The sequence below is a fragment of the Halichoerus grypus genome, chromosome 4, assembly GCF_964656455.1.
Source record: "Halichoerus grypus chromosome 4, mHalGry1.hap1.1, whole genome shotgun sequence".
Taxonomy (NCBI): Eukaryota; Metazoa; Chordata; class Mammalia; order Carnivora; family Phocidae; genus Halichoerus; species Halichoerus grypus.
This window is the reverse complement of record NC_135715.1, coordinates 140,017,453-140,039,229: the sequence shown is the minus strand read 5'-3', so window position 1 is coordinate 140,039,229 and position 21,777 is coordinate 140,017,453. Positions and strand designations below refer to the sequence as shown.

The window sequence follows — 21,777 nt, the reverse complement described above, 5'->3', positions numbered from 1 at the left end:
TATAGTACATCATAAAATGGAACATTTAATCAGAGGAAGTCGCCCACAAAATATTAAGTGAATGAAGCATATTTATAAAACAATAGCATCACAGTTTTCTTAACAATAATAACAACAACAAAAGCATGAGGGAGGGAGTTGAATTCAGAATCAGACAGACTGAATTTGATTCCCAGTCCCAACCCCTTGAGAGTTGCATCGTATTTTACCTCTGTAATTGTTAGTTTCTGCAGCCCTAAAATGGGGATAACGATACCTATCTTAAAACGTTGTTGTCAGGATTAAGTGATATCATATATGAAAGGTGCTCAACATGCTGTTTGTTACATTGTGAGGACTCAGTAAAAAGTACTTGGAATAACGCATGGGGAAAGGCCGGAAGATGATTCACAAGAACATTAATAAAGGTGGGCTTCTTTTTCTCTTTTGTGTTTTCTTTTATGTATTTTTCAAAAATTTCCACACATGTATTTATTAATAGAGTAAGTGTAGCTGCTTTAACGGATACACCTCACAAGCTCAGTGGTAACACAACAGTAGCTTATTTCTCACTCTTGGGAAGCTCAGCAGCTCTTGCTGATTGAGGGATAGCCATCCTCCAAGAGGGCATTCTTTCCTGCCTCCACACCTGCAACATGGGGCTTCAATGTATGATCAGCAGATGAGGGGAGACAGAAATGGATAAACAACATGGGAGGATTTGTGGGTCAGGTCTGGGATTGGCACACATTATTTCCTGCTCCCATTTTTTGTCTTTCTAGGCTCCAGAACTCAGGCATGTAGCCATACCCAACTGCAGGGAGGCTGGCAACTAGAGCTTAGCCCCGCCCCAAAGTGGATCCCAGCCCAAGAACCATCTAGTCATGGTATACAGCTTGAAGTATAGGATCTTCAAGTGGGGAGCCATCCTCTCTAGCAGGTCCTCTTGGTTGTCACAGGCTGCAGCTCACATGCGTGACTAATTTCTCAGAACAAGATTTGAGAGGGAAAACCAGCTTTGGAAAAGGGACCTGGAAGACATGGGGAGAGGATTCTTGCTGTTTTAGTTTCCATTGTTGAGAATGGATTGGAGAATAGGACTCCGGAGGCTGGAAATTTTCTGAGGAGATTGTGGTCTCTAATCTCAAAGGTCTGAAGGTTACAAGGGATGGAGCTAGACCAGGCTACATAATTTGTGGGACCCAGTGAAAAATCAAAGTGGGGTTCTCGTCATCCTTCCAGTCCAGCCACCCCCACCCACAACAAAGGGGCCACCCCACAGGACTGCAGCCTCAGTGCCAGAACATGTATCATACCTGGATCAGGGGTGGGTGGGAGGCCACCACAGAGTTGCTTACTGGACAGGCTATGGTACTGTCAGCCTGCAGTGGAAGCAGCCAGAGTCTTGCTCTACCCCAAGACACCTCAGGCTCCTGATTCTCCCTAGACCCATGCCCACAACCTCATTGGGAACGGAGGGCAAGAGCAGAATGTGGGCACCCTCCCATCTCAACCCCCATCAACCTGTTGTAACCCTGGGTAGAAAGAGGTAGAGATCATGGGGCTGGGGCAGGGAGCAGGAGACTGAAAACCCATCAGGAAGCTGGACTGTGGGAGCCCCCGGGGCATGCTCCATCTGACTTCATGTACAAAACACTAATTCAACTTGAACTTCAAGTGTGTATATAGGGGACCCTTCTTAGCATGGGGCTCAGTGTGACTGCACTGGATGCATACCCATAAAGCCATTCCAGGGTGATGCCTACACTGTTTTTATCTGTAAGAATAATGAGGATGGCAAACTCCCCAAGGAAGTTTTTTTTATTTTTCTACCTACTTCCATAACACTTCACCCATATGACTCTTGCTATTTATTCCATTTTTGGTAATTTTAATTTTGGCTCACCTGTCTTTCTCTCCATTAAACTGTGAGCTCTTTGAGGGCAGATGCTACGACTTTCTCAGCTTTACAGCACTCCCTGTGTATGGCGCAGTGTCCAGCGTGTAGTAGTTAGGTACTCCATAAACATTTTTTATGTGAATAAGTGAGGAAAAGGAAGGTGATCAAGAATTCGGTCGCTAGGGCAAGTGGCCTAGGAACTAGTACTAGGTTATAAGGTCATATTAAGACCAGGGGTTTAGCGATAATGTTGAGCTAGGCCACTTTATAGGCCAAGGGTCCTTTCATTTTCTCATACATAAGGCTGGGTTGAGTTCCCAGGTCAAGTGGTCAGGTACAAGGCTTTGGTGGTCCAGGCTGTGAATGCTAGAGAAGTGAGGGCACAGGGAACCGAGCAATTCATCTGTTACCAGTAGAGAACAAGAATTAGCAAAGCTGGGAGGATAAAAGCAAGAGAATAAAAGTATCAGCTATGACTAACGTAACAGGCTGGGGGCCTTGGGAAAAGAGTGATTAGCAAAGGACATGTATTCTTCTTTTCATATGGTTATTTAGATGGCAGTGATGATGTCTTTTAGGCCAGGCAGACTGATTCACTAGGGAGAGTGTAAAAGGTTAGACCAGGAGCTCTCTGCTTTAGGGGTGGTAATTTAAATCAAATTAATGTATACAGAGAGCCCAGCACCAAGCCTTTGAGGAAAGCGAATGCATCACCACCGCCACCACTTCTATCTTCCCCCAAAGAACCACAAGTATTCTCATTTCTCTAGTCTGTACTTGTTTCCCGGGAGCATCCTCTGAGATTGTCAGATTCTTTTTTAGACTCTAGATATTTTTATTTGGATTATCTATCATTACCCTAGGAAATGGTAATGGTCCTTTGAGAAGTACGTAACTCTTCTAAAGTCCTCCGTGACCAGTTGTGCTGAATAGTTAAATGACATTTCTAAAGACAGCAATCACAATCAAAATCGCTAATGCTCTAGAGCTCACTGGAACAATAGTGTCAACAAACACATTTACCTAACATATTTCAGAGTTCCCTTCACTATTGGCTTGCTTCAACCTCTCTCCTTTCCTCTCTCCATTGCTTTGTCCTGTGCTTTCCATTTCCTCTTTTCTGGCATTCCACACCTGTCTTCCTGTTGACTAATTCTTCCCTCATTCCTCCCAACTACCCTCCTGCCTTTTCTGTTCTCCCCACTCCACCTCCTGTCCTTCATCCTGCCTGTCCCCCTTTGCCTTATTTTTTCTTCTTTTCCCTGTCTGCTTCTGGCCCTCCCTGACATTACTGACCTTCACATAAATGGCTGTAACATGAGAATAAGTATTTGTTCCCAGTTTTTAATTTCCCAAGCAAATTTTTAAATCTCACAGGATTCCCTCAAGAAAACAACCGAGTTTCCTTTTTTACTTCTATGTGGCCTGTGATTGTATCTTTCTTTTTAATTTGAAAATCAGATACATGAAATATATATTTTTTTAAAACACACAGTTTTAATTACGTTTCAAACTGTTATCCCATGTGGCCCTTGGTTGTAATTTATTTCCTCAGGGTCAATGCCTTGCAATATGAAAAAGACCTTGCCCCTCGAGTACATTCTAAGTAGAACAAGTGACAGGGAAATGGTATTTAAACAATTGGTATATAGCATCCAGCCTTTTATTAAAATGAGAACAGTGATAAATATTATTTCTTTGGTATATCTCTTAGTTTAGTATCTACCAGGAGCTTTTAGCAATGGCAACACCAAAGTTACTATGCCAGCAATTTTCAGGCTGATTGCTTAAAGAGGTCCTGTCTCTGTTAACCTAAAGTTCCTCTTAGTGAATGTCTCCTGCAGCGTTCTTTTTTCCCTTTTGTACACAGAAAAGAATATTTTCCATCCTCCTGAATCCACCAGGAAGCATGTGGGATTTAATCACCTCTGTTATTATATTGCTTTTCCCCCAATGTATTAACGCTCCGAAACTTGCTTAGTCATTTGTAAAATTCAGCCACAGGACTTGCTGTTGCCCTTCCGTGATAATCCATCAAAGGGAAAGTTAACCAAACTTTATAAGCTGTGTGGCTCTGTTTCCTAGAGCTGATATTTTCTCTTGACTGAAAACCACATTGAACCTTAATACCTGCATCTTGCTTCATTACTTCTAGCAGAAGGTAATAGCTGACTTATGTGTGGATGTGTATTTTTTTTTTAATCACTCCAGCTTTATAAAAGAGAATTTTTCCCTTCCTTGATAAAGGAGTCCATTTATTATGAATGCATTTCTAATTCTCAAATTCTCTGTAAACGTACCAAGCTGAAGAATAAGCCAGAGGCAAGCCTGGAGACCTTTTCCTGAGGCTACGGGGCCATAAGTGTCAGAGTTAGGACGATTGTGTTCCTCTATCACTGTTTCTCCCACTCTTGGACTCTGAGAAGACCCAGTAAATAACATCCCTCTTTCCTGCCCTGAACTGGCTGAGATGAGAGAGAAGACAGAAGAGGAATAACTTGTTGAGCAGGTGCTGGCATGTGGGCTTGTCTTTAACGGCTTATAATAGTCACCTCCAAAATGAAATAGACCTACTCTCCCAGATACAGACAAGGCTGGGGGCCTACAGTCTTCTCTACATAAGGGCCTATCCCTTTGAAATTTGCAGCACTAAGGAACAGAGTAGAGGAATGCCTTCTGTGGGTAGCCTGACTCTAGAAGATTAAGGGGAGCAAGAGGCCGGGGTGCATACCCAATTAGTCTCCCTAGCATACTGATCAGGTAACTCCCCATGCCTTTGTAGGGAGGAACAAGGGGTGGGTCCAAAGGCTGGAAGGTTAAGGGAAATCTATTCTCATGGAATCCAGAAAAGGGGGAAGAGTTGTTCCTCTTCTCACATAAGCCATGCCCCCTCTCAAATAGATTATTTTATCTGAAACATTGAGAAAACACTTTATTTTACTGCCCCATGCCCCAACACTCTCCTTCCCCTGCCTTATCTTCCTTATCTTCAGTTACCCAAGCCAGAAACCTAGGCATCTTCTCTGATTCCTTCGTTTTATTCAACCACCACCATATTAAATCCATCAGAAAGTTCTTTTGATTTACTCTTTAACAGAGATCTGTCCACTTTTCTCCATGTTTGCTGCCACAACCCCAGTCCAAGTCACCATTATATTTCACCTACACTAGTGAATCTGCCTCTAATGTGTCTCTAATTCTGCTCGTAATCATTTCCCACATAGAATGTATATGAGGCGACAAGGAGTCTGTCTTGGATAGCCGTGGCTAGGAGGATGGGGCCAGATAGGAAGATGGGGCCACTTTGAAGGCAATGAACAATGGAAGGCTTGTGAACAGGAGAGGGACACAGATCTGGGCTGCTCTCCACTCATCATCCATGGGAACTTGGGCAGATAACCTGCTCCCTGTGGATTTCAGAATCTTTATATGTAACATGAGAGGGCTAGGAAAATGATTTCTAAGATTTCCAGTTCTAAAATTTCATGTTAATTATGGAAAGGAAGAGGAAAAACCTTACAAAACACCTCTGCCCGAGTTGAACCATCTTTCTAGCAAGATATGCTTAGTGTTGAATGAGCCACATGTCTGAGTCACTCAATAGTTATTAGTGGCAGCTCCGGAATGTTATAGGAGTGGCTCAGGGCTGCCATCTCCTGGAGGTGTGGACTAGGAGACTTGTAATAGAGCTCTATTTGAGGAGCAACATGTTGTCTTTATATATCTTTGGGAAAGCTGGGACTAAGCCATTCTTTGGTATTGCCATTGGGTGATATCCTTAAGAAAGGAATGATGTAGGTTCAGGTTTGCTTTTGGGTCTTCTCATCAACTGCAGTAGAGGGTATAGCCAACTATTATGTCATAGGATCTGAGCCTCTTTATCTCCAAGTCAAAAAGAAAGTTTTCAGCAGAATTATTCCAATCTAAGAGCGCAAATGCGTCTACACAAACAAGAAAGGTCTTAGACATAGCAATAGTGGGCAAAAGATAACAGGTAATGTTCTCTGCACAACTTTACAACCTATAATTCTACTATTATAGCTTAATTTCCCCCAATATTTCTGGCTTTTCCAACTTTAAGAATCTCTAAACATCTTTGAGAGCCCATCAGTGAACAAGTTAATTAACAGTTAACACTAATGGAAATAAATTGACCACTTGGTAAGAGCAATTGGACCAGGAAAGTTTCATGGATTGAGAAAGTAAGGGAACCAAAGATGAACTGGCTAGCTCAGCTTTGCCAAAGGCAAACCATGTTTAAGTCATGTCTGCCTGACTTTGATGGGCTAGATATCCTCTGTCTTAACTCTATGATTTTCTCATCCTGAAGTTCTGATCTGAATTCTTAAATTGTACAAACAACATGGGCGCCTGTGTGGCTCAGTCAGTTAAGCATCTGCATTCGGCTCAGGTCATGATCCCAGGGTCCTGGGATCGAGCCCCACATCTGGCTCCCTGCTCAGCAGGGAGTCTGCTTCTCCCTTGGTGCTTCCCCCTGTTCATGCTCTTTCTCTCTCTCAAATACATAAATAAAATCTTTAAAAAATTATGTAAACAAACAAAAATCCTTAGTAGAAAGGAAGCCCTGATGATTCTATTACAGAGGTCAACCACTTTCTCAACATATTTCTATAAATTACTTAGACAACTACTCCAGAATTGTTTTATATTGTAAGGTTTGTAACAAAATCTTCCAAAAATGCATGTTAAAGTGAAATAAATTTGACATTATAATGGCACAAGAAAAGACTTCTGCCAGTAAAATTTCATCCTTTCATTTTATAAGCCTTAAAGTATCAGTTGCTACCATAATTTGTTTTTTGATTAACACACAGGCAAAGAACTCGTATCAACTGGACTAACCAAACCAAAGAAAAATTAATAGCAATAGCTAACATTTATTGAGTATATGTACTAGGCACTGGGCTAACATGTAATTGTCTTATTTAACCCTCATAAAGTTCTATGAGATAGATACTATTACTTTCCACATTTTACATATGAAGAAACTGGACTTTGAGAGGTTTAGTTACTTGCCCAAGTTTACACAGCTAGTAAGTGGCAGAGCCAGGATGCAAATCCCCCTTGTCTGATTTTGTCTACACTTTTACTACTATGGGACATATTAGGGATTATACTCACATATTCAAGATTGTACCAGTACTGTCCATGAAAGAAGAAGGCTCCTTGACAGAATATGAAATTCAAAACCACAGAAGCTGTGTGAGCAATTCATACCCACTGACATCAGACGATATTGATTATTTACATCTAGTGATCCCAGCAATTGCATCGTGTTTGGAGAGTTTGGGACAAGATGCCTCAGGAAACTTCACCGCATGCAGTGTAACCCCTTAATGCCTGTGCCGGCAAAATAATAATGGTAGGAATAGCTAACATTTATAAGGAGCTTAGTGTGTGCCAGGCCTTGTCTTAAGCACTTTATATATATTAACTCATATATTATGCACAGCAATTTTATAGAGTAGGTCAATTATCAATCCATTATACAGTTGAAGAAACTGAGGTACAGAAAGGTTAATTAACTTCCCCCAAGATCACATAGCTAATAGGTTGGAGAGCCAGGGTTTGAGCCCAGATTCTTTGGAGCCACAATTTGTATTCTTAAGCACACGACCTGCTGCCTCCGTTGTGCTGTATAAACATCGTGTAACAAGCTATTCAGCAACATCTTTTCACAACGCCCTTTACTGAAGTTGTGAGACAACTTTGACATGGACTACACAGTTGATATTTCTGGAAGCTGAGTTGTGAGTGTGCAACACTGATAGTTCCTTTAACAAGAAAAAAACTTTCATTTTTTATCACAACTGGTCAGTACCAAACCTGTTAAGATCATCTGTTTGCATCATTAGGAATTAACTAGAGGAAATCGTCAACAAATTTCCCACACTATTGTAGACATATTGATAATCTGCAAGGCAGAGATAGAGTTGTTCTTTGCAGATCTTATAATTGTGTGTGTATATCTGTTTTAAAGTACGAGATGTACATGTCTCTGAGAAATGACCTGGAGCTCTGGAGTATATAAGCAAGCAAATTATGCTAGAATAAATTGCACATTTCTCTTTACTGTGAAACTTTTTGGAAGCTATAGGTGAACTGTAAGTAGGGCATCGAAGTTATAGCCACGACAGTGATTTATTGGTCCAACAGCTCTTTGTTCTTTGGCTGGAGGGGAAGTTCTTTGGGGGCATTTGTTGCTTTAGTCATGGACTGGTTTGATTACTGGGGACAGACACCCACTGAAGCAATCAAATATAATAAGTGGGGCGAGGGATAACATCCTGGAAATAACATCTAGGGAAATCTCCCAGAACACAAGACAGGAAGTTAAGCGAGCCTTGTGGGGACAGGATTTGGTAAATGGAGAGTTCCTGATGCTGCTCTGTATTCTGAATGTGGTGGCATATTTGTGTAGCATTTTATGATTTATTTTTATTTTTTTAAAGATTTTATTTATTTATTTGTGAGAGAGAGAATGAGAGAGAGCACATGAGAGGGGGGAGGGTCAGAGGGAGAAGCAGACTCCCTGCTGAGCAGGGAGCCCGATGCGGGACTTGATCCAGGGACTCCGGGATCATGACCTGAGCCGAAGGCAGTCGCTTAACCAACTGAGCCACCCAGGCGCCCAAGCATTTTATGATTTATACAGTGCTTTAGTCTATGCTACTTCAGTTCATCCTCACTTCTGTGAAAGGTAAGAATCACTATTCCCATTTAGAAGGTGAGGAAATTGAGGCTTAGAGAAGTTAAATGTCTCAGAATTTTGGAGCTAAATAGTCACAGAACTGGGACAGGGAAACCAGGACTTTTGGCATCACATCCAGCATTGTTTGTACTTCCCACGAACTTCCTTTATGACCATGATCATGACAGGTTTAAATTAAGAGAATATATTGGGAAATTATTATATTATATTTATATATTAACTTTCAGCTTTTGGAAAATAAAGTAAAATCAGGATTCTAGCTTCACTTTCTTGGGTCATTTCATCATTTCTGTGAAATGGGCTGCACCTGGGAAAAGATATTTACAATTCAGGATATGCCTACTCTTCATGAAGCATGAGCTTTAAGCTAAGCTTTTGGAAAGCATACTTGATTTTTTCTGTGCTTTCCTTCTGCAGAAGCCAACCTTTGCTGATATAATTAATCATAGACTCGGAAAAGAGTGACCACCCTGTTGAATTTGGCGAAGAAGAAGAATGGCAGTGTTAACTTCTGACTCTGTTCTGGTACATTAGGTTGAACATAAACTACTGTTTATTACCACTGACAGATCTCTTTCTGATTGTGGGGCTGCATTTCACAGCAATATGGGCAGTGGCCCTGAGCACATGTACGCTAACTCTTGAAAGTAGTGTAGTATGATGAAAAGAGCCCATGCTTTAGACTCAGGCATCTCCGAGTCGGCACTCTAGCTCAGTTATTGGTAAATTACTCACATGAGGTAAATTTACTTACTTTCTTTTAGCCTCAGGTTCCTCATGTGCGTAATGGGGCCAATAATACTCACTTTGGGTGGCTGTTGTGAATATCATATGTATGTCAAACACCTGGCACAGATACCAGGCCCATGATAGGCTCTTGGTAAATGAGAGCATTCATTTTTATTATCTGAAGAATCAGTTTCATAATTACGTCAATTCCTTTATAATTTAAACAGATCACAAGCCTCATTTAGTATCTCTTAAAGGCTAACTTACACATGCGATGCTGGAATAATTGGTATGAATTGTCTACTTGATGCTTGTCTACTGGCTCAGGAGACCAAGAATGAAAGCCAAAGTCATGGACTCTCTGTTGCTACAAAGCCAGATTGTGTAGTTGCTCTCTCTCAAGTTTTAATGTCAGTAGACTCCTGACTTGTCTTTATATGCACACACACACAAACACACATACATCCATACATACACATACATCCGTACACACATACACACATATATCATACATACATACGTATACTTAGCACTGCAGGGTTTGGCTAATATCTTGAATTTAGTATGAAAGGAGGGCCCAGTGGAGAAATTTCCTAAGGAATTCATGCTATTTATAAGGCATCAGTGTGAATCATCTGCCCATGACAGATACTGTCCGTGAGGAAAATAGCATTGGTTCTCATCAAAAACCCATTTCTTAAATTCCACTTCACACATGTGTACCAAATACCTAATATCAGCCAGGTATGACTGTACTAATATACAGCTGCATTCTATGATCCATAACCAGAAATGGTCTTTATGACAATACTGGTTAAAATCTATATTTAAATTCTTATAATTCATCTTTGTACTGTAAAAGGAAAGGAAAAAAAACCCATAAAATCTTCCCCTTCTGCATCTCAAATGCGTTCCTTACCACCCACACCCAACGAGGCCAGTATTCCCTCATCTTAGGAAATTGTTTCAGGCCTTGCACCAAATGCTCTGAACTCCCCAGTCTTTTTCTTTGAAACAGTATACCTTGATTGTTTCTCTCTTGCTTGCTCCTCTGATTGACTTTTTTTTTTTTTTTTTACATGCTCTTCTCTGTTTTCTGCTTTGGCCTTCTTTTCAAATACTACCTGTGTTTGCCATCGTCTTCCACCTTTTTGACCTCATGAATAGCACATCCTTACACCTAGCCAAGGCATCCGATGTACCACACACTGATCCAGATCCAGTGTCCTGAGCCTTCAATTGCCTGTTAGAGGAAGCAGGAATAGTTTATGCCTATAAACCCTGTCATGACCTATCAAAAGTACTTACCTTTCTTTGGAAATTTATTAAGAAACTTGACCAAGATGTATTGATTTTTGCAGGACCACAGAAGAGTATTTTAGTTGTGGTAATTCCTTCTTTTGATGAGTTTAAGTAGATTGTTTTATCTCAGATCACTGCTGCAGCAAGTACATCTCTAAATCAATTATTTGCAAAAATATGGATTGTCAGAATTATTTCTCATCTGTTTTTATTTCAGTTGAGTTGAAAGAATTTGTGGCTAGGAAATTTACAGCTGCCATGATCCTGTTTCATGGAAGAGGTCGATCTGAAAAGATGGTGTCAGATGTTAAGAATGCCCTATGGGTGGATGGTCTGAGATGGCAGGTCCAGGAAATTATGCAGGTTTTTGTTGCTCTGCATGTCATTCTATGTCTTACAATTGGAGTCAATCCTGATGAATTAGTAAGGGCCTTAAAACCTCCATCAAGATCAAATTTAGAAGCACAAGGTGAAATACAACAGGGAAAATTTTTATTCCAACTCTGAGTCTTTATTAGTCTTTGTGGATCTGGGCCAAAGTTGGTTCAAATTTTTATAATTAAGATTCAGACGATGTGGCATATAAAACCCGAGGACATAGCATGTTGTGTGGATTTGAAAAATCAAGCAGTCCTATGTTAATACCCAGGCTGAGTCACTTAGTGCCCATGGCCTTGGGTGCGTTGCTTAACTGCTCATTACCTTCGTTTTCATACATGTAAAATACCTACTGTACAATTCCCAAGGTGTTCTTCCCAGTTAACAAGAGCAGAGCCATTAGAAGCCTTAGAGTCTTCTGTCATTGGTGTTTGGGATATATTTCTCTAGTACCCTGAACCACAAAATAGAGGAAGCCTAAATTCTTTGTTAGCCCCTGCTGTCAAAACTGAGTTGTAATTAAGCCCACAAGGTACATCTTCATTAATGGAAAGTGGGATCTAAAGGGTACCTCATTCCTGGTTAAAATATGTCAGTCAAGGGGGAGACAGGTGTTATGCCTGCTTGGAACCTCTGTGGTTCAACGCTGGTGAATTATTCGATTTTCTATCTCGTGTTGCCTGCAACAATGATTTAGTACGAGGTTGATACAAAGCACTTTGGTAGCAAGAAGCCATGTTTTGGTTACAGCCTTCTTTCCCCTAACTGTTGTTTTTTTAAAAAACTTCTATGTGACATAATAATAATTTTAGAGATTTCATGGCAGAATATCTTATGTACTTTCAGGATCTTAAAATCAGTTTTACCATTCTGAATATTACTTAACAAAAATCATGTACCGAGGTCCATTTCAGATTGAGTGGAAGGCATATAATACAAAGCTAATTACCTACACTTTAATATCTTCCAATATTCACACGTTTATTAATTTTGGTGAGCCACCTACCCTTTAAAATTGTATATATAGTGAAAGTTTGTTAGATGTTTTATAAAATAAAATAGATAAAATAGATAACTCGTATGGATTTTATTAATTGTATGTATCTTTAGAATTATTGCATAGACATTATGTGGCATGTGAAGTCAGCTGAGCTGTATAATATCCCTTTTCTTATTTTCATGTAAGAAAATGACCCCATTTACTCATTGTCCCCTTTGCTCACACAAGACAGCATGCTCATCACTTAGACCCCTACAGAAACAGGAACAAGGACTAGCAATATTTCTACAGTTTCTTTAAAAATTTTTGAAAAGAAAACTGCTTTTTTAAAAATAGGGATAAAGATGCTTTTTAAAAATTAATTAATTTATTTTTAAAGTAATCTCTACACCCAATATGGGGCTTGAACTCATTACCCTGAGATCAGGAGTCAGATAGTCTGCTGACTGAACCAGCCAGGCAACCCCAGGAACTTCCTAATGTGAGAAAGTTATTTTTGTGATCATCTAAAGTTTCTAGCAGATAATAAATATGGATCTTCTGACAAACTTATGCTCAAGGGAGTCCTTTAATTCACAGGCAGTTCAGCTAAATATATTGTAACATTTAAGGGGATAATGCTTGAAATATTGTCTTTTCTTACAGAAAAGTTATGGGGAAGGTGTCAAACTGGACAGGTAGTACTTCAAAAGGGGAATTAAGTGCTTTGATACCTTGACAATGACATATGTCATACATATTATGGGAAAACGGGAGAACTATTGTAACGTTCTGGCTTCTGCCACTTTTGAAAAAAAATTTGGGGGCACCTGGGTGGCTTAGTCGGTTAAATGTCTGCCTTCGGCTCGGGTCATGATCTCGGGTCCTGGGATCGAGCCCCGCATAGGGCTCCTTGCTCAGCCGGGAGCCTACTTCTCTCTCTCCCTCTGCCTCTCCCCCTGCTCGTGCTCTCTCTCTCTCAAATAAACAAAAAAACCTTAAAAAAATTTAAAAAAATTTTAAAAAAAATTTTATTTTTGCATGTGAAAATATCTCACTGTAGCTTTTATCAAGTTAGAGGTTATTTGGAGAAATGACATAGTTAAAAAAATATGTCTGAATACTTATTATTATCAATCTATATTTGCTGATTAGATTCTTAAAATTACATGTCATCAGCATCAAAGTCATAAAAGTTATGTGGACAAAACACCGTGGAAAGGACTGTAGAGAAGGAAGGTAATCCTATTTAGTAGATTATCTGTAATGCATGGTAATGTCAACACACAGTACAAGAGTGAGAAAAGTGAACAAACTGGGGTGTGTATGTGTAGATCTCTGAATAAACATTCAGTTTTAGTACTAATAATCCCATGGAGTAAAGTTTTAATTTAGTGGTTTAGCCATAGAGATCCCATTAACATAGTGAGAACTGAGTTGTTAACTGCTCATGTATGTTGCCAAAGCATACCCCTTGGAAATCCGCAAATTAAAGTAAAAGAATGTGTGCTGAACATATTGGCAATGACAAGAGCTTTGGCCCTTCAGTTTTCATTGTATTGTCCATTTCCTTTTTTGGAAACTGAAATGTATCATATAAACCAAGGAGGAAAAGAAAATATTTATGTCCAGCATAAAGAATAATTATAAACTGGACATTCTTCTATTTCCACCAGTTTAAAACAGAAAACATAGCCATAGTACTGAAGTCTTCTGCTGCCCCTTCACAATTATATTGTCCTCCTTCCCAAGCCTCACCCCTGTTATCGCTATCCCGAGTATTGTGTGATTATTCCTTTGGTTTCTTTTTGTTTTTATGGCTTTGCCACCTATGTATGTTTTCCCATACAGCGCACAATTTTGTTTTATCTGCTTTTGAACTTTGTATAAATGGAATCATTCTATATATATTCTGTTTCTTGCTTTTTCTACCCAACATTGTTTTCAAGAGTAATTGGCAAATTTTGAAATGCATAGTAATAATATCCAGTGCTATATAATATCCCTTTGAATAAATATATCACGCTTTACCTATTCTACTATTGATAGACTTTTTAAAAATTTTTTATTGTTATGTTAATCACCATACATTACATCATTAGTTTTTGATGTAGTGTTCCATGATTCATTGTTTGTGCATAACACCCAGTGCTCCATGCAGAACGTGCCCTCTTTAATACCCATCACCAGGCTAACCCATTCTCCCACCACCCTCCCCTCTAGAACCCTCACTTTGTTTTTCAGAGTCCATCGTCTCTCATGGTTCGTCTCCCCCTCCGATTTCCCCCCCTTCATTCTTCCCCTCCTGCTATCTTCTTCTTTTTTTTTTCTTTTTCTTAACATATAATGTATTATTTGTTTCAGAGGTACAGATCTGTGATTCAACAGTCTTGCACAATTCACAGCGCTCACCATAGTACATACCCTCCCCAATGTCTATCACCCAGCCATCCCATCCCTCCCACCCCAACCCCCACTCCAGCAACCCTCAGTTTGTTTCCTGAGATTAAGAATTCCTCATATCAGTGAGGTCATATGATACATGTCTTTCTCTGATTGACTTATTTCGCTCAGCATAACACCCTCCAGTTCCATCCACGTCGTTGCAAATGGCAAGATCTCATTCCTTTTGATGGCTGCATAATATTCCGTTGTATATATATACCACATCTTCTTCATCCATTCATCTGTCGATGGACATCTTGGCTCTTTCCATAGTTTGGCTATTGTGGACATTGCTGCTATAAACATCGGGGTGCATGTACCCCTTCGGATCCCTACATTTGTATCTTTGGGGTAAATACCCCGTAGTGCAATTGCTGGATCTATCTTCAACTTTTTGAGGAACCTCCATACTGTTTTCCAGAGTGGCTGCACCAGCTTGCATTCCCACCAACACTGTAGGAGGGTTCCCCTTTCTCCACATCCCCGCCAACATCTGTCCTTTCCTGACTTGTTAATTTTAGCCATTCTGACTGGTGTGAGGTGGTATCTCATTGAGGTTTTGATTTGGATTTCCCTGATGCCGAGCGATATTGAACACTTTTTCATGTGTCTGTTGGCCATTTGGATGTCTTCTTTGGAAAAATGTCTGTTCATGTCTTCTGCCCATTTCTTGATTGGATTCTTTGTTCTTTGGGTGTTGAGTTTGATAAGTTCTTTATAGATTTTGGATACTAGCCCTTTATCTGATATGTCATTTGCAAATACCTTCTTCTATTCTGTCGGTTGTCTTTTGATTTTGTTGACTGTTTCTTTTGCTGTGCAAAAGCTTTTTATCTTGATGAAGTCCCAATAGTTCATTTTTGCCCTTGCTTCCCTTGCCTTTGGCGATGTTTCTAGGAAGAAGTTGCTGCAGCTGAGGTCGAAGAGGTTGCTGCCTGTGTTCTCCTTTAGGCTTTTGATGGACTCCTGTCTCACATTTAGGTCTTTCAGCCATTTTGAGTCTATTTTTGTGTGTGGTGTAAGCAAATGGTCCAGTTTCATTCTTCTGCATGTGGCTGTCCAATTTTCCCAACACCATTTGTTGAAGAGACTGTCTTTTTCCCATTGGACATTCTTTCCTGCTTTGTCAAAGATTAGTTGACCATAGAGTTGAGGGTCCATTTCTGGGCTCTCTATTCTGTTCCATTGATCTATGTGTCTGTTTTTGTGCCAGTACCATACTGTCTTGATGATGACAGCTTTGTAATAGAGCTGGAAGTCCGGAATTGTGATGCCGCCAGCTTTGCTTTTCTTTTTCAACATTCCTCTGGCTATTCAGGGTCTTTTCTGTTTCCATACAAATTTTAGGATTATTTGTTCCATTTCTTTGAAAAAAGTGGATGGTATTTTGATGGGGATTGCATTGAACGTGTAGATTGCTCTAGGTAGCATTGATATCTTCACAATATTTGTTCTTCCAATCCATGAGCATGGAATGTTTTTCCATTTCTTTGTGTCTTCCTCAATTTCTTCATGAGTATTTTATAGTTTTCTGAGTACAGATTCTTTGCCTCTTTGGTTAGATTTATTCCTAGGTATCTTATGGTTTTGGGTGCAATTGTAAATGGGATCGACTCCTTAATTTCTCTTTTTTCTGTCTAGTTGTTGGTGTATAGGAATGCCACTGATTTCTGTGCATTGATTTTATATCCTGCCACTTTACTGAATTCCTGTATGAGTTCTAGCAGTTTTGGGGTGGAGTCTTTTGGGTTTTCCACATAAAGTATCATATCATATGCAAACAGTGAGAGTTTGATTTCTTCTTTGCCGATTTGGATGCCTTTTATTTCTTTATGTTGTCTGATTGCTGTGGCTAGGACTTCCAATACTATGTTGAATAGCAGTGGTGATAGTGGACATCCCTGCCGTATTCCTGACCTTAGGGGGAAAGCTCTCAGTTTTTCCCCATTGAGAATGATATTTACTGTAGGTTTTTCATAGATGGCTTTTATGATATTGAGGTATGTACCCTCTATCCCTGTACTCTGAAGAGTTTTGATCAAGAAAGGATGCTGTACTTTGTCAAATGCTTTTTCTGCATCTATTGAGAGGATCATGTGATTCTTGTTCTTTCTTTTGTTAATGTATTGTATCACATTGATTGATTTGCGGATGTTGAACCAACCTTGCAGCCCAGGGATAAATCCCTCTTGGTCGTGGTGAATAATCCTTTTAATGTACTGTTGGATCCTATTGGCTAGTATTTAGGTGAGAATTTTTGCATCCATGTTCATCAGGGATATTGGTCTGTAATTCTCCTTTTTGATGGGGTCTTTGTCTGGTTTTGGGATCAAGGTAATGGTGGCCTCATAAAACGAGTTTGGAAGTTTTCCTTCCATTTCTATTTTTTGGAACAGTTTCAGAAGAATAGGTATTAATTCTTCTTTAAATGTTTGGTAGAATTCCCCTGGGAAGCCATCTGGCCCTGGGCTTTTGTTTGTTGGGAGATTTTTGATGACTGCTTCAATTTCCTTAGTGGTTATAGGTCTGTTCAGGTTTTCAATTTCTTCCTGGTTCAGTTTTGGTAGTTGATTTGGGTCATTTCTCTTTTCTTTTTGATAAGTCTGGCCAGGGGTTTATCAATCTTGTTAATTCTTTCAAAGAACCAGCTCCTAGTTTCATTGATCTGTTCTACTGTTCTTTTGGTTTCTATTTCATTGATTTCTGCTCTGATCTTTATTATTTCTCTTCTCCTGCTGGGTTTAGGCTTTATTTGCTCTTCTTTCTCCAGCTCCTTTAGGTGTAGGGTTAGATTGTGTACTTGAGACCTTTCTTGTTTCTTGAGAAAGGCTTGTATTGCTATATACTTGCCTCTTAGGACTGCTTTTGCTGCATCCCAAAGATTTTGAACAGTTGTGTTTTCATTTTCATTGGTTTCCGTGAATTTTTTTAATTCTTCTTTAATTTCCTGGTTGACCCATTCATTCTTTAGTAGGATGCTCTTTAGCCTCCATGTATTTGAGTTCTTTCCAACTTTCCTCTTGTGATTGAGTTCTAGTTTCAAAGCATTGTGGTCTGAAAATATGCAGGGAATGATCCCAATCTTTTGGTACCAGTTGAGACCTGATTTATGACCTAGGATGTGATCGATTCTGGAGAATGTTCCATGGGCACTAGAGAAGAATGTGTATTCCGTTGCTTTGGGATGGAATGTTCTGAATATGTCTGTGAAGTCCATTTGGTCTAATGTGTCATTTAAAGTCTTTATTTCCTTGTTGATCTTTTGCTTAGATGACCTGTCCATTTCAGTGAGGGGGGTGTTAAAGTCCCCCACTATTATTGTATTGTTGTCGATGTGTTTCTTTGCTTTTGTTATTAATTGGCTTATATAATTGGCTGCTCCCATGTTAGGGGCATAGATATTTACAATTGTTAGATCTTTTTGTTGGATAGACCCTTTAAGTAGGATATAGTGTCCTTCCTCATCTCTTATTACAGTCTTTGGTTTAAAATCTAATTTGTCTGATATAAGGATTGCCACCCCAGCTTTCTTTTGGTGTCCATTAGCATGGTACATGGTTTTCCACCCCCTTACTTTTAATCTGGAGGTGTCTTTGGGTGTAAAATGAGTCTCTTGCAGACAGCATATCGATGGGTCTTGTTTTTTAATCCAATCTGATAGCCTGTGTTTTTTGACTGGGGCATTTAGCCCATTTACATTCAGGGTAAATATTGAAAGATATGAACTTAGTGCCATTGTATTGCCTGTAAGGTGACTGTTACTGTATATTGTCTGTGTTCCTTTCTGGTCTATGTTGCTTTTAGGCTCTCTCTTTGCTTAGAGGACCCCTTTCAATATTTCTTTTAGGGCTGGTTTCGTGTTTGCAAATTCCTTTAGTTTTTGTTTGTCCTGGAGGCTTTTTATCTCTCCTTCTATTTTCAATGACAACCTAGCTGGATATAGTATTCTTGGCTGCATGTTTTTCTCGTTTAGTGCTCTGAATATATCATGCCAGTCCTTTCTGGCCTGCCAGGTCTCTGTGGATAGGTCTGTTGCCAATCTAATGTTTCTACCATTGTAGGTTACATATCTCTTCTCCCGAGCTGCTTTCAGAATTTTCTCTTTGTCTCTGAAACTTGTAAGTTTTACTATTAGATGTCGGGTGTTGACCTATTTTTATTGATTTTGAGAGGGGTTCTCTGTGCCTCCTGGATTTTGATGCCTGTTTTGTTCCCCAAATTAGGAATGTTCTCTGCTATAATTTGCTCCAATATACCTTCTGCCCCTCTCTCTCTTTCTTCTTCTTCTGGGATCCCAATTATTCTAATGTTGTTTCGTCTTATGGTATCGCTTAGCTCTCGAATTCTGCCCTCGTGATCCAGTAGTTGTTTATCTCTCTTTTTCTCAGCTTCTCTATTTTCCATCATTTGGTCTTCTATATCACTGATTCTCTCTTCTGCCTCATTTATCCCAGCAGTTAGCACCCCCATTTTTGATTGCACCTCATTAATAGCCTTTTTGATTTTGACTTGGTTAGATTTTAGTTCTTTTATTTCTCCAGAAAGGGTTTCTCTAATAAAGTCCATGGTTTTTTCAAGCCCAGCTAGTATCTTTAAAGTGATGATTCTGAACTCTAGATCCGACATTGTACTAATGTCCATATTGAGTAGGTCCCTGGCAGTCGGTACTACCTCTTGTTCTTTTTGTTGAGGTGATTTTTTCCGTCTTGTCATTTTGTCCAGAGGAGAATAGATTAATGAGAGAACAAAATGCTAACAGGGTAACAACGTCCCCAGAAAATATACTCTAAACAAATCAGAAAAGACCTGAAGCCGGGGGAAAAAGAAAGGGAAAGAAAGGAAAAAGAGAAAGCAAAAATAAAGAAAAAGATAAAAACAGGAAGAAAAAAAAAACAGAACAGAACAAAAAAAACAGAATATGATCAAATATGGTACATAGATCAGTGCCACACACTAGATTTTGGGTGTATTTTGGTCTGTTAGAAGATAGTGCCTCCCAAAATTTTAAAGAAAGAAAAACTTATATATGTACAAAAATAAGGGTTAATATGATGAAGGGATGGACTATGACTGTAAAGATGAAAATTATAAAAAAAATTTATAAAAGGAATTGATAAGAAGTTGTTTGAAAAAAGAAAAGAGGATTAAAAAAAAAGAAAGAAAAAAAAGGGAGAAAATGTGATCAGGCAGGAGAGTAGAACAAAACCATACACTAGAGATTTAGGGTATATTTTGATCTGTTAGAAGAAACTATCTCAAAATTTTAAAGAGAGAACAACTTATATATATATATATGCCAAAAATAAGGGTAACTACTATGAAGGGATAGAATATGACTCTAAAAATGAAAGATAAAAATGTTTTTTTAAAAAAGGGATTGATAAGATGTTGGTTGAAAAAGGGAAAAAGAAAAATTCAAAAAATAAAAAAGAAGACAGTTAAAAAAAAAAATTGAAAGACTAAAGAATCATGGTAAAAAAGCCATGGATTCTATGTGCAGTATTCCCCTAGCACTGGAGTTCTGCCATTCTCATTGATCGGTAAACTTGGTCTTGGCTGGCTGTTCTCGCTGATCTTCTGGGGGAGGAGGACCTGTTGCCGTGGTTCCCAAATGTCTTTGCCGGAGGCAGAATTGCCCCGTCCTTGCCTGGTCCGGGCTAAGTAATCTGCTCGGGTTTGCTCTCGGGAGCTTTTGTTCCCTGCAAGCTTTCTGTACAGCTTTGGAGGAGGAGAGTGAAAATGGCGGCCTCCCAATCTCCGCCCCGGAGAAGCCGGAGGAGCCAAGAACTCAAGGCCCCGCTCCTCAGTGCGCCCCCAGAGAAAAGCAGTCAGTCACTCCCGTCTCCCCGGTCTCTGGCCACACTCCGTGCTCACCCGGCCTGTGACCGAGGGTTTCTATCTCTGGCACATGACCCCGTGTGGAGTCTCCAAACCCAGCAGATCCCTGCGGTGCACTCCCGCGCCGCTCCTCCCGGGGGAAGAAGGTGAGTCTCCCCGGATCTGCCGCTTGTCGGGTCCCTGCTGGAGGAGCAGTGGCCCGACTGTGCCACGGATCACGGTTTATGGCAACCCCGAGCTGAGAGCCTGCGCCTGGGCTCCGTCTCTGCAGCCGGCTTCCCCACTCCGATACCTGGGAGCTCTGCCACACTCAGGCACCCCACCCCCACCCCCGGTCTTTCTGTGACCCCGAGGGTCCTGAGACCACACTGTCCCATGAGGGTTCCACCCCCTGCTTAGCCACCGGAGCGACGTCCCACAGCGGAGCAGACTTCTAAAAGTTCCAATTTTATGCTCCGTGGCTCTATCACTTGCCAGAAGCGGCCGACGGAGGCCCCCTCCCCCGCCGTCTATCCTCCCGAATATCGCCTCGGATTCACTTCTCCGCACGTCCTACCTTCCAGAAAGTGGTCGCATTTCTGTTCAGAGAGTTGTTGCTATTCTTTTCTTTGATCTCCTGTTGAGTTCGTAGGTGTTCAGAATGGTTTGATCCCTATCCAGCTGAATTCCTGAGACCAGACGAAATCCAGGTCTCCTACTCCTCCGCCATCTTGCTCTGCCCCTTTATTGATAGACTTTTGAGTTACTTCTAGGTTGTTGTTGTTGTTCTTGTTTTTCCTGCTATAAACATTTGTACATGTCTCCTAGTTTACTTGTGTGATATGCTGAATAATGGTTTCCCAGAGATGTCTGCATCTTAGTCCTCAGAACCTGTGACTGTTTATGTGACATGAGGGATTTTCAAATGTGATTAACCTAAGGATCTTGATTTGAGGAGCTTATTCTGGATTTTCTGGGTGGACCCAATACACAGTCATAAGGGAAGGAGGGGGGTCAGAGTTAGAGGGAGATTAAAAGATGCTGTGCTGCTTGGAAGTGCATTTGAAGATGGGGGATTAGGCCATGGACCAAGGAATGCAGACAGCTTACAAAAGCTAGAAAAGGCAAGGAAGTGAATTCTCCCCTAGAGCCCAGAAGGAACACAGTCCTACTGTTCTTGATTTCAGGACTTCTTACCTCCTGAACTGTAAGAGAATAACTTTGTGTTGTTTTAACCCACTGAATTTGTGGTAATTTGTTACAGTAGCAATAGGAAACTAATATATTTGTGTGACAGTTTCTTTGGAGTATATATGTACAAGTAGAATTGCTGGGTTATAGTTAATACACATGTCAAATTTATTATTAATGACAAACTGTTTTCCCAAGTAGGGTCACACCAGTTGCATTCCCTCTAGCAATGTGTGTTGGTTTCTATTGCTCCACATTCTTGTTAACACTTGATATTGTTAGACTTCTTCATTTTTGCCAATCTGGTGTGTTGAAAATTGTATC

At 40.2% G+C, this 21,777-nt stretch overlaps 1 protein-coding gene across 1 annotated transcript in view; it reads left to right on the top strand.

The window, feature by feature from the left end:
• PDE11A (phosphodiesterase 11A) overlaps nt 1-21,777 on the top strand; it is a 390,891-nt gene that overhangs the window by 13,580 nt on the left and 355,534 nt on the right. The gene's annotated exons all lie outside the window — the stretch shown is intronic.